This window comes from Drosophila miranda, chromosome 2 (assembly GCF_003369915.1).
Source record: "Drosophila miranda strain MSH22 chromosome 2, D.miranda_PacBio2.1, whole genome shotgun sequence".
In the NCBI taxonomy this organism is placed as follows: Eukaryota; Metazoa; Arthropoda; class Insecta; order Diptera; family Drosophilidae; genus Drosophila; species Drosophila miranda.
In genome coordinates this window covers 27846941-27860691 of record NC_046675.1, presented here as the reverse complement: position 1 = coordinate 27860691, position 13751 = coordinate 27846941, and the positions used below count along the sequence as shown (strand labels likewise).

Here is a 13751-nt window from a genome sequence, read left to right as displayed (position 1 = left end):
AACATCGATCGGCATTGATTTTGAAGGCAGCCCAGACATTGACAATCAGTGTGTGTAGGTCGTTGTTTTTGTGGTCTGCTGTCGCCTGAGCTTATGCTTAGTCTGAGGCTTGCGAGAGGAGAGTCTCTCTCAAGCCGCCGCCCACATGCAGAAAGTAGACAAACTACAGTTCGGTGCGAAACATTTGATACCCTCTTAGATGCATATGAGCCGATCGGAGTGAGAGAACGACAATACCCACGCTGTAAAGGGTACGACTTGATATTGACGCCGACATCGCAGTCGACAGAGTCAGAACTAGAGCAGGCGGCTGCGCTGCGTGAGGTGACAGAGATAGGTTGATTTATGCCGTATTGGAGCGACAGAGACAGCAAACATCATGCTAAGGGCGAAATATGTAATTCGGTGCGTTATTGTTGCTGTTGCTAGTGTGGCGGCTTCTGCTCTTTTAGGCCTACGTGCGCTTCGGCACACAACAAGAATCCATGGAAAGAGCATTAGAACGAGGGCGAATGATGGCGGAGAACAACAAAATAATAAACATAACAGAAATATAAATGTTAATGCGTTGTAAGTGGAGGAAAGCCAACGAAAGAGAGCGAACACACTGAAATTCAGAGTTGTGTAATCGACAGAGGGGTGGAGGACAAAGAGAGAGAGAGTGGGTCTGGTCAAGGTATATTATATGGAAGGTAGGGCAGTGCTTGCATCGGTGTGACAGCTTCGGAGGCTGCAACCAATATACCTTGCACTCTATGTTGTTCCAGAAAGAGGCCTCCACTTCGATCAAGGTGTTTTAATAGAAAACAAAAAGTAAATTGAAAGATCGGGAATGCCTGCCTTACCTTATATAGAAATACACCCTGTGGCTTCGATCAGGTTTTGCGGTCAGCTGATGGTAGAGTGCCACGCCCCATAAGCGACAACAGCCCTAAGCAGTGGAGGGCCCTAATCATTCTCTCCCTCTGCTTATCGCTCTCTTCGTCTCTTGTTTCGGTTTATTTTACCTATCTTTTCGTTTGCCTATCCACCGTTTGCTTTGCTCGCTTGTTTTTCTGTTGTGCTCACCTTTTTCCGTAAAGAGAGAGAGAGAGAGAGAGAGAGAGAGACCCCACTCACAACACACACTGGCAAACAGCTTGCCGGTTTTTGCACACAGACAAAAAACCTTCGTATATAAACACGAAGTATAAAAATATATGGACTGCGCCGCCCCACATGGGGTTTCGTGGAGCTCTTCGTTTAGTTCATTTCATGTTCAGCTCCCGTTAGAGACGGATGCGCCGCGCCTTACGCTTACGTCTACTTACGTCTTACGTGTCGTCGCCCAACTCCACGTGATTGTGGGGAAAGAGACGCAGATAACAGGGAGATATTTCTCAGATATTTCGACGGTCAGTCAGCACAGCAACAGCGCAAACATCGAATATAATTAATAACTATCCCAGTAACAATTATAATATTCGAGAAGAAAAACATAATTAGTTGCAAACAAAGAGAACTGGATTTTCGGCTCACCGCAGCACCACAACAAATACCATATATCCATGAATATTCATGAGCGGCGTCAATTTATGGCCGAAACTGAACAATAAAATCACAGTGAATCCTATACCGATATCGGTGTTCGGACGGTGACGGTACGGTGTCTAAAAAGTGTGTGAAAACAAAACAGATTCCAAGAATTCCCAAAAGTTGTATTCAATCAACCTTTGAAGCCAACAAATAAATGAGTGAAAACCGAGAGAAAATATGAAACAATCATCCATAAACAGCTGTAAGAAATTGACACAAAACGGCAATACAGAAATAAGAAATTTCAGATACCGAAAATAAACAAGTTGATAAGCAGCCTCCCCGCTAATTAGCCAAATAACCCGAAAAATAATATAAGCACACAAAATAATTACAGAAAAAACGAAGGAGTGGAAGAGTGAAATTGCGGCACAGGAAACATTTGCATAAAGTTTAAAAATTTTAACATCTTTTGTCTCCCGGCTCGATTGGGGGATTGATCGAAGTAATTGCACAAAAAAGTAACCAAAAACAAAAACCAGAAGCAGAAGAGAGAAAATAAGACCCCTGCCATGGGACTGAATGTTATAAATAAAATAGATCCAAAATACAGATACAGTGAGTAGGTAAGATGTGTTTACTTAAAGGATAAATTCCCAGAGAGAGTTCCAGAGATCTCAAAGAACCCGAAAGCAACCCCGTCATAATGGTTGGGAGAATTTCTAAGAGTGAGACTGTTGGTTCAAAATTTAATGACTCATTTGTTATGACTGCTAAAATATGCACCATTTAAACTCAAATATATGCTTTAAAAGAGTACAGAAGTGGAGTGGAAAGAAATCTGGGGCCACATGTTCCTTAAACTTCTTACAAAAACAATCAAAAATATTGAGTTGTAGTTGTTTGAATGCAAAACAATGAAATCCCAATGAAAACTCCAAAAAATACTCCATGGAAGTTTCTAGAACAAATGGAAGATGCAATTGCTTTGGTTGATGCTACAAATCTAGTGATTTCCGGATTTCTAGAGAGCGAGCGTATTTCCGGCAGGCACTGTAAACGTTTTTTGGTTTTTTTTTTTTTAATCCTTGCAAAGATCCTTGCAAAGGTTTCATCTCTCTTTCCTTTAACCGTAGACTTTCTTCAAGAACTGTTCCCAAAACATCTATGTATATTCTGCTGGCTGCTGGTTTTTGATTCAATTTACTTTTTGCGTTTTCTTAAAGCTTAGCATATTGGTATTTTCGCTTCGCTTCGTTCCTTTCGTCTGAATTTTTATTTAAATGAGCGAAAAGTAGAGGGAATGTTGAGATTTGATTTATGACTGTGAGGCGCCAATCGGCTGCTGTTCAACTGATGATGATTTTGATGATGAGGTGCTGTGACGTAAGCAGGCAGAACCACATTCTTATCCGTATCTCTGGGGAAGATAATCGGCGAGAAACAGCCATATATAGAGATTAGAGATGATTCTGTGTGTGATGTGATTGAGGTTTGTTTTGCATAATAAACCGTAATTAAAGCTTAGATAAATTCAAATGATCTGAAAACGAGCTACACAGGTGTTTCTTCGGATGATCTTTGCCCATACATTCTTCCCGTTCTTTGCTCTTCTCTTTTGCTCTTTCTTTGTATTCCGTTTGTTTTCCTTTTGACTAAAAATAAAGCTGCTTTTGGCCTGTGATTAGTGATTAGTGATCTCCGGGTACACCCGGACTTTCCCTGATAATTGCTGGATTAGTTGCGCCGTCCCCAGGGGTGCTTGATAACCTTTCTCCCATAGAACTTTTCATAATCATAATAATAAGCAGTCTCTCAATCGCAAAACAAATTCCCACACAACAGGGCCAGCAATTGAAATTCACTTGGAATAGGTCAGTGTTTCGGTTTCAGTTTCGGTTTCGCTGGGATGGGGGTTTCCTTTATAAAGCGTAACCAACAACAACAACAACATGATATTGTGTATTGTGATATTTAAGCAATAGAGTAAACAGATTAATAGAAACCACACCCACACAACCACACACAAAGTAGAAGCAATCAAAATAAATCCATAAATTCAGTGCGTACTCGTTCGTATCGTATTTATTTGCCAGCTAATCTAATTCAAATTTATGGCCCACAGCAAATGTTATTCAATTACTCAGAGGCCCAAACCTTTTCTGTACCCAGTAATTGAGGGGTGTACAAGGCAGAATGAATGGGGAACAACAGTCTATCTCTGAGACTATAGAAATTAAACCGATTATTGAGATCTTTTGGTTTAATCTTACGAGCGCCACTCTCTCATATGACATATTCCACCAAGGAATGGGTATTTTTTAGTCGAAATGATCTACTAAAAGCATTCTTCCATGCTTGTTTATGCCCGAAGCCAAAATTACATAAAACTTTTGTTTTTGCCGGCACGAAAACGAGATGAAAACAAAAACAAAAAGAAGGAAAGGAACAACAACAGTATCATGGAGGAAGTGTTTAATTTCACTCACATGAGAGTGGGAAAGAGAGGCAGCGATGCCCAGAGAATGCCAGCAGAAAACGAAGGAAAGAAAACGCCGCCGCCGAAGAAGAAATTGCGCAGCAGAAATGTTCTTCGTTGCGCTTTTTTGTTGTTGTTGTTGGACTTTTTTGGACAACAACAACCACTTGATAGGTGTGTGAAAGAGTGAGCACACATTTCGCACTCTCCGAGAGGTGGATAGTAGAGAAGAGAGAGAGAGGGGGGGCGCAATCATTTGGCTTTGATTTTCGAGTACGCGACGCAAAAGCAAAAGCCTCAAGACAGAACCCAAGACTTTTTACCACGGGATGTGGGTTCTGTGTGTGTTCTTGTGTGTTTGTGTGTGTGTACGTGTGTGTTACGGTCTCCTTGAGTCGTAAGCCCAGTAGGTGTCGCAGGAGAGAGCGGTAGAGAGAGAGAGAGAGAAGGTGTTAAGAGCTTTGTCATTGCCATGCAGCAGCCGGCGGCACAGTGGATCGTAATTCACAGATTTACAAGCAGAGCTTATGGTCGAATGTACAGTACAGTGAATGCTGTAAAGAGAGATGCCACATTACATGCGCCTTTGGCAACGACCCTGAACAGATATTAATTTAAAATATATCCCCATAAATATACAATATACAGTACTTGTAAAATATTTCCACATTAATTGTGTGGGGAAAATTCGTGAAAATGCCATTACCAGAAACAAACAAAAATATTATACATTTGCGGACCTGCTGCGTAGAATGCAACAATGATATAGTATAGATATTTAGATATAGAGAACAGAACCTGATGTAATAAATTAATCTGTTTACATTCCACATTTAATTTGGTTAACAAAAGTTTTCTACATTTTATATGAATAGTTCTGATTGCCACATCAATTTTCGTCTTTTTGAACAACGTTTCCCCCAATTTTCCTTTGACCTTCATTAACTTTTCCAACTAGAAGGTGTTTTTGAATGGAAATTTTGATAAAAACCGAATGAAATTAGTTCACTGAACTTTTCCGTCTTTCCCGAGAAAAGAAACAAATTTTTGTCAGGCAATAAATGCATCCATCTATCTAATATTGTGTCTGTGAGTACTACGGGAACTATACAGCACACGCTCTCCGCTCATCAATCATTCGGAGAGACTTTTCCCATTTTCAAACTCAATTATTTCCCCGCTCTATTCTTGGTTTCGATTTCTCGATCTGAACTTGTAGATTAGATCTGTATTTCGAGCGGGTTTTTTTCGAGGAGATGTTTGCCGCGGCTGCCTTTTGTTTTGTTTGAATTTCAGTTTGTGTTTCATATTGAAAGGGGTCGGTCGCCTGAGAATTGGGTCAAGAGGAGGAACTTACTTTAAACGGTAATTAAATTTCTGTTTTACTTCGATTTGTATTGTTGTTGTTTTTTTTCTCAATTATAATCTCAACTTGGAAAAACATAAATATTTCATAGTACTGCTCTGCCTCTGCCTCTGCTCTGCCTCGCCCCTGCCTCTGATGATTGCTATTTTGATGTTCTGTTCTGTTCTGTTGTTGCTCTGCTACTCTGTTGCTGTTGCTGTGTTGCCTTAATTACAACAAGTAACCATGCGATTGTTGTCATACATATAGTGAGTGCACTTAGCATACAGGGTGCTCTTCCAGGAGAGCACACAAAAAAGATCTTATGGCTGGCCCCCAGAGATATCTTAGGGGAGAAGAACCCTTATACTTTCTCTATCAATATCATATTGCTCTGGTTTCCATGGATTCCCTAAGAAATCGTGAAGTTCTTTTAGTTCTGTGCCCCTCCTCTCTCTTAGTATCGGGTATGGACAGTGCTAAGCAAATCCTGTTCAAATTTTCTCATATTCTCTCCATAAATTTTCACCAATTACGTTTTCCCCTTAATTGCTCGTAAACCTCTCCTCTTTCTGGCTGAGCAAGACGTAACTATTCTTGCTAATACGAATACATTTCTCTTGGTTAATTGCTTGCACGCCAAGCGGACTTAATGCGGATCCTCCCCAGGCGGTCGCGTTTCGCATCGGTCACGGTCTCTGTCTCGCAGTCCCCAATCCGCAGTCCCCAGTCCCCAGTCTCCTCCTGTTCGTGCAGCGAACGACCTTCGCTGTCGCACGTCACTGGCAGAGTGTACGCCCCATAAAAAATACACTCTGGCTGGCACCCACAAAAGCAATTGTCCTTGAACTGTTTCTGTTCTGTTTCTCCTTTTTTTTTTTTTGCAACTTAATCCTGTCCCGTAACGGACCAGGAAGGAGGCATCTGTGGAGATGTGAACACATTGTGCAAATTATCAATGGGAGCCTAATGGGTAGCGCGTGGCATTTCCAGTGTAGACTGCCGTAGGTGGTAGGACGCCCAAGGGAGTGGCATTCATAGAGGTGCTGCCTATCTCAGATAAATGGGATAGAGCTTCCCTCTTTCGGAAAGGGGACGAGATGGTAATCTCTAGGAGCGACTCTCAGAAAACCAGGCTCGCCACAGGTCATTCCACTGTAAACCGATAATATTTAAGGCTATAGGAATATACTATACCATCTTGAATGGATAATTACTTGAGTACACGTGTAATACATACATATATCCCTCTGAAAAACAAAACCCTAAAACGTGACATTTTGTGGATTTCAGTCTCCCTGTTTCCCTCTTTTTCTCTGTCTGTTGTGAGTTTTGCTAATTTTAAATACAAATTTTGCAGTTCACTTTATGGGTTTTAGCACGCAGATTTATAGATTTATACAGAGAATCGGGTACATATAGATACGATATTTGTGGTGTGTGCACAAATCGAGTACTCTCATGAGAGTTGCTAAAAATCAAACACACCCACTCTGAAAGCCACGATAATTAGCATGCACGATTGAGTTTTGAATATCGAATATCGATGAGATATTTCCCACTGTGTTCTGTGCTCTGTGCTTTGTTCTTCCTGGCCAGTGTCTCTGCCTCCTGTCCACGATAAGCGGGGAGTAAGTGTGAATCCCATGCAGAAACACATCAGACCGAGGGGCGCTGCTGGATGGCATACCTTCCAGGGTGGGTGGGAGCTCGGATAAATGAAAAATCAAATACATTTCGATTCGATTGCCATCGACAGATGACAAGCAATTGGTCAACAATAAATACTTGAAACTTGCGTCGCACTTGAATGAGTAAACACTACGCCCTCTGGCCTTCTGTGACCCCCGTCCCCCGCCCGCAGCTCATAGAGTGGATCTTATGCAAACAGAATGTGGAATATGGTTTATATTTACAAAGAAAACACACTTCTAGACTCAGGGAAAGCTACCTGGAGGGAAGCTCCTCCACTGTAGAAATCATTCATTTCATTCCAGAATGCAAACAAAGTCTTGACTTTTTGTTGATCGAAAAAAATAATAAAAGAATAACAATTTAGTTGTTTGCTCATCGTTTGCATTTGCCATTTGCCAGATACGATATGTGCGCACACGCTATATATGTATGTCGCGCAGTGTACCGAGTGTACTTTCCATTTGGTAAACAAATTAATTCGTTGTAAGATCCCTCTCTCTCTGGAGAACCCTCGTCCGAGCAATAATTAATGTTTGCGGGAGGAGTCCGCGTCCCTCCACTCGTGTGGTAATTGTTCATTTTGCTAATTGTTTAGTTTTATGTTTTTCGCACACGCGGAAGTTGTCAATGCAACAGCAAAAGCTATCTGCCACCGACCCCCCCCCACCGAGGGGCACCGCCGCAGCACCTGCGACATGCGTCAAGGTTGTTGGCCGATTTTAAAGGGGTTTTTCTCCACAAAGTGGAGTACGACTGGACAGGATTTCTTTCTTTCGGTTCGATTTGTGCTAGATAGAGCACGCTTTTCATTATTTTTCCTTGCGTGTTTTCCTCTTATGAAATGCGTGCGTGTCTGCGCATTATTTTCCGGGCTGGCTGTCAGTCCCTTCTTCATTATGTTCTGACATTAACATTTTCATTTTTCATTCCACGCTTTCCCGACGACTGTCCCTCGTCCTTCTGCCCCTGCACTCCTGTCATCTCTTTTGTCTTTTGCCCATTGTCCTTGACTGGGGGATGCGTTGTCGTAATCTTTGCCCATTTAGCAGGGAAGCGAAGAGTTGGGTTGGGAACACCATTCTTCCCATTGTGCATATAATCTACAATCTTAATTTGAAGGCATCTTGGCCTCGAGCCAAGAGTCAGGTTCAATAACTGTCCCGCCAAACCACATGGCGAACGCCCACGTGGACACATGGGCGGCAAACGAGGCTCGTAAAATCTAATTAGCACCGGAGACAGAACAGAGAGACAGAGAGTGGAGAGAGAGTGGAGGAAAAACGAGGACCTGCTGCCAAAAGACTCCCTAATTTGCATGAATTTACATTCCCATTCCCCCCCCATTGACGTCAGAATGTGTGGTAGATGGCAGATCCGAGAAATATATACATAATACACTAACCGCATACTCGTACTCGGGAATGTATAAGAAATGGGTGGAAGAGAAGCTTAAGATATGGAAAACAGTGGAACCTATTAGATTTTTGCTCTGAATAATCCGTGGGTAATCCCTAAAAATGCAAGATTTCTCTATAGAAAAGGAAGGAGAGGTAGCGACTATATTGCAAGGAATCCCATTATCTATAAATGTTCCCCCATTTTCTTCATTTTTAATCTTTTTCCTGACGTCAAACAGTACATAACAAAATCATCAAATAAGGAGGAAGAGAATTATGTGTGTGTGTTTGGGGCTCGTGAATCTCATTTGTTATGGCCCCTTGAAAGCCAAGAATGTTGATGGATGGACAAAGTATTTATATTTATATAGAGATTGTGGGGATGGTACAGTGAAAGCCCTAAGGAAGGGACATCCAAGGTAGAAATCTCTGAAAAATCTCTAGAATAAAAGTCGGAGCTTTTGGTTCAAAGATCACTTAATAATAGAGCTCTATGTATGTACCCCCAAAGTCGAGCCGAGCCCCTGCCTTCCTATATCTTTCTCTTTCTTCTACTCTGTCCCTATCTCTGTTCCATTATCTATTTGTTCAGGTGTGGAGGAGAGGAGGAGGAGGAGAAGCACACACACTCCACCCGCAAATGTGAATCAGATGTCGTGGGTCCCATTAGAAGTGCAAACAGAAAACGAAAGACCGACAACGCGCACTGCACTCATTAATTGAATTCCAGACAAACTATGAGTGTGTGTGGATTGTGAGTGTGGAGAGAGTGCACTTGTAGCCACGAGGAAGTCCAAGTCCGCGTCCGCCGACTCTCATTTAATTTGCTAATTTCCACCGGCTTCAAGCGACTGCAAACACTGACCGACAACCAACAGCCAACAGCCACTGGACTGGGGAAGCTCTTCCACATACATCTTATATCTCCCCATATCGATATATCTATACACTTGTATGTGTACCGATTACATAAGCCCCAACGCGTGACACTCTGTCTGTCGGCTGCCACTGGATTGTAGTCGAGACATCATCCATCTACTCTCTAGTCGCTGTTCTGCTTAAATTTCAATTGCATTTTGGCAAGTTTTGGGTGACATTTCAAAGTCTCGGATCAGAGAGGGGTCCCCTACTTTATCAGATAAGAAAAACTTTTCTCAATGACAAAATACGGATAAGTTGAAAGTGCAAAAGTGCACTGCACTACGGGATTGAAGGGGGAGGACTGCGGGGAAGAGGTTGGTGGGTGTGCTGGATGGATTGGCATAGTCACGGGGGGCGGCCCGGGTCAAAAAATCGACCCCCAGCTGACCCACGCTGTCAACGAGATGCAGATGAGATACTCGGATGCTCAGATACTCGGGTTCTCGAATGAACGAATGAGTGTGTTGTATTCGTAGCACTCGTACGTTTGATGCCAAGATTACATTAGCCAGCAACAACAACAAACATAATATACACTCATTTGAAGGACTTTTCTTTATACGATTTGTGCTCTACGCGAATTCCCCCGTCAAGGTTCCGTCCGTGCGTCTTCCGATGCGTTCTGTATGCCATCTTTTCCGTGTGCGGAGGCGTGGGGGTTCCGCTTTTTTTTTGTTTCACTAAGCTAATTAACGAATGGCAACAGCAACAGAAGCATCAACATCAAACAGCGTATAAAGTTCTGTTGTAAACAGTACGAGTACGTGTGCGGGGGCTTCCTTCCGGTTGCAATGCTCGCAGTTGCAGTCTCTAATGATGCGGAAACGGAGACCAATAGCAGACGCAGATCTCTCTGGGAAGGAAAACTGTGCAAAACAAAGTGGAAATTTACAAAAGTTTGACAGTTTATAGGGTTTCTTCTTGGCTAAAGGCAGCAGACATTATGCAACTGCAAGGACATCGCCTATTCCGCGCGCAAAGTTCAAAGTTCTCTGCGGAGGCCATGACCTAAAACTGCATGCCGTTGTGCAATTCGTAGGAAGAAAAGCCCTGAGTGAGGGTCAGCGACACACTGGAAGGTCAGAAGAGCGTGCCAGAGCTTCATTCATGCCTTTTTGTGGGTGGAAAGTAATCGATTATATGACAACGAAACGAGAATTGAATGACTCTCCACTTCACCTTCTGTTGGGGAGGAAGGTTATATATTTTTTTCCCCCATAAATTGGCCCATTAAGAAGAAAACAACACTCCACTCGTATGCGTCGCAGGAATTGCTTAATGTATTCATTAGTCATGGAAATTATTGCAGAATGTTAAGGCGATTCCAACCTTGAACCCGTTCTGTTCCAGGCATATGAATATGTAAATCAAAATTGAATATAGAAAAGAATGGTGTACGTGATAAAAACAATGCCCGAGGGAGATACTATCGGATGATTCAGATACCTTATTGCTGTAATTCTCTGCTGTAATCTGGAAACTATATTACGAAAGTGTTTGTGTCGGAGAGCTTCTGCTCTTAAAATTGTTATATCATTAGGTGGGGACCCTCCGCACTTGGCACTCTACAGGCAACTTGGAGTCAGTTCAAATATTTGCTCCTCCTATTTCGTATTCCTATACTATACTCAGAACTGAATCATGGGGCTATATGTGATATCTGTGCAAACAACCAAACAAAACTCAGCACAAAAATAATTGAGTTTAAGCGAAAAATGTGTAATTGGAGGAGTGGTCGGTCCGACCCCTGCCTACCAAAAATCGCAAACTCAGCAGATCCAAAAGCGGAATGTTGAGAGCGTGGTCAGGGCATGGTCTTCTCCAATAATTATTTACATATATTCCACAGCCCAATCACGTTCAAGGTAAATGATATAAAGAAAAGCACAAAAGTAAGTTGCAATTTAAGCAACTTTCAGGGAAGGAAAGAATAGAAGAATACGGTTTACAATACCAGTTTGCAGTTACTTTGTTAAGTCGTAAATAAAAACAAAAAAGGTTCCAAAAAGGCCCCCCTCTCTTTCAGCAAACAATCAACAATCTTATCTCTTAGAAATATACGAGTACTTTTTATGTATTATTCCTTATCATCAGGGCGCCTGTCGTCTAGAGGGGGTCTGGTCGATGGGGGTCTCTATATTCGATTTTAAATTTCTGCCATTTTAATCAAAGATTTTCGTTAAAAAACTTGACCCAAATGCGCCATTTTTTCAGAGGAGCGTACGTTGAGTGTTAAAAGACTTTTGGGAGAGACTGTCGATGGGTGTGTGTTTGGTACATAGGGGAATGTACATATGTATATATATACCATATACAGTGAAAGCTCTATGGGAGATGTCTGCACTTCTCTTTGAATCTAGGGATGTCCTTTTTTGAACAGTTTCTACTGTACATACTTTCACTTTCTGTACACGCATGCGTCATAATTTTTGGGGGGCTTGTGTGACCTTGCCCAAAGTTTATTGCTTTCTCTTTGCCATCCCCTTTCTCCTTTGGGGATGGGGCAAGCACGTTCCAGCCATTGCATACTTAAAAGTGTCCTTTTAATCCTTATGTCCAGAAATGCGCAGTTTATTTGATTTCTATAACAAGAACCCAAGAGAATTCCCAGACTGTCGCAGTTTTGGTCTTGATTTATGGCCCACTCGGTCCTCTGTCCAACGCCCTTGAGATGCCCGCCAGCCAAAGAAAATGGATACTCTTCCACACGTTTTTCAATCGTTAATGGAATACCGCATGCTCCATTATGCAGCGGTACTCTCATGAAAGGGAGCTCATGAAAGGAGGCATCTTCCCGTCAGTCTCGCTTTTGCATACTCGTTCAAGGCCACCCCATCCCGCCGGAGGAGCTTTAGGAGTGCACAGTTATCGCTATCTCAGGGCGGCAGCAGCAGCAGTACCACCACCACCATCTGCTTCTCTGCTCTCTCTGCTGCTCTGCCTTCCACTTTTTCTCGCTCTCTTGCGCTGGCACTTGTTTACGCGTCGCGGCGGGCAGCACGTGCACATTTTGCTCGGTTCTTTTCATTCTGCCGTTCATTCTCTGCTCGTATTCTTAGCTAAGCGGTTCGGTTGTGTGTGTATTTCTGTGTGAATATAAGTACATACATATGTGTGCGTGGGCGTCCGGCCGTTTCATCATATACTATATTTTTTTGCATTATTTATTCAAAATTTGACTACGGTAAATGAAGGGGGGTGCGGGTGCGGATGGTGGCGGCTGCCTTTGGGGCGTGTGTCGGTCGGTGGCAACTTAACCTCAATTGAACCTGTGCTCTGTGTGTGTCGCCTCTCTATGGCTCTGTCTCTTTCTTTGTTCTACGTCATTCGAAAATTGCTCTAAAATTTGATTAAATTGTGAAGTGTGTTGCCCAAGAGCCACTTATGGAAACACAATCAATATTTCTTGTGACATTATTTTGTCATTTTCCTCTCTTCTCCTCTCTTTGCTTTTATCAAACACTTCTTCTTTAATCATTCGCTGCCTCCGCCGCCCCTGCTTTCGTTGCTGTTGCGTTGATAGTAAAAATAGAACTTAACTTTGTTTTTCTTTGCTTTATGTATAAGTGGCTCCCGTTGCCGCCCGCTCCGCCTGCGTCTTTACTCCACCTTCGCCTCTATCTCTCTCTCCCTGTCCGTCTCGTCACACTCTTGTGTTTTGCTGTTTGTTTTTTTACATAGCGATAAAGATAAAGGCCGTTTATTTAAATCAAGCAAACGATTCGCACAAGTGTGTGTGTGTGTGTGTGCAAGTGTGGACTTTTTATAAAGCTATCAGCGGACTGCAGTCAGTCTCCCTCTGGCACACAGAGATGCCGGAGAGCAACATTTACTCGTATTTATTGCATTATAAAATTATTTAATTACCCATGAAAGAGAGAGAGGGTTGACAGTCAGCAAACCGCAAGCGCACCTACAGAAAGAGAGAGATAAAAGTACAGATCAGCATGGAGAGCAGAGAGATCCGCAACGGGATCAAGCCAGCCTGCCAGTCGACAAATGTGTCGCTGCCCCCACCTAGAACGCCGACGACCCTGAAGCCAGGCTGCCAGCCGTGTGGTCAGGTGACGAAAATGTCGCAAGCATTGTCCGAGATTATCTTTATGAATTGCATATAGCAATTTTTCTGATCGATTAGGCATTTATTTATTTTTCATCAGAGTGCAACCGCAATAATGAGAAGGGAAAATACAACAAAAATACAACCTACTCGCGCATTGACTCCACTCTACCGTTCGTGTAGGTGCGTGCGTGTGGGTGGACTGGGTGCTGAGCTTGTTCAAGTGCATGCCGACGCTGCCGCTGCGCAGTCGCTGCTAGCGTTGTCGACCCAATGGCAACGCTGACAGCGTCAATATTGAGTCGGCTGCATTTTTTTTGGCGTTCATTCCACTCTCCT

The 13751-nt window shown here is 42.8% G+C and overlaps 1 protein-coding gene across 6 annotated transcripts in view; it reads left to right on the top strand.

The window, feature by feature from the left end:
• LOC108155333 (5'-AMP-activated protein kinase subunit gamma-1) overlaps positions 1–13751 on the top strand; it is a 58848-nt gene that overhangs the window by 33203 nt on the left and 11894 nt on the right. Inside the window, exon 1 of one of the 6 annotated variants that reach the window (XM_017286079.1) lies at positions 1255–1394. The exons of 4 other annotated variants lie outside the window; for them this stretch is intronic. The gene's annotated coding sequence lies outside the window, so the exon portion shown is untranslated. Of the gene's footprint in view, positions 1–1254; positions 1395–12472; positions 12537–13751 lie in introns of those variants that run through there. One more of the 6 variants, XM_017286080.2, reaches the window with a different exon arrangement.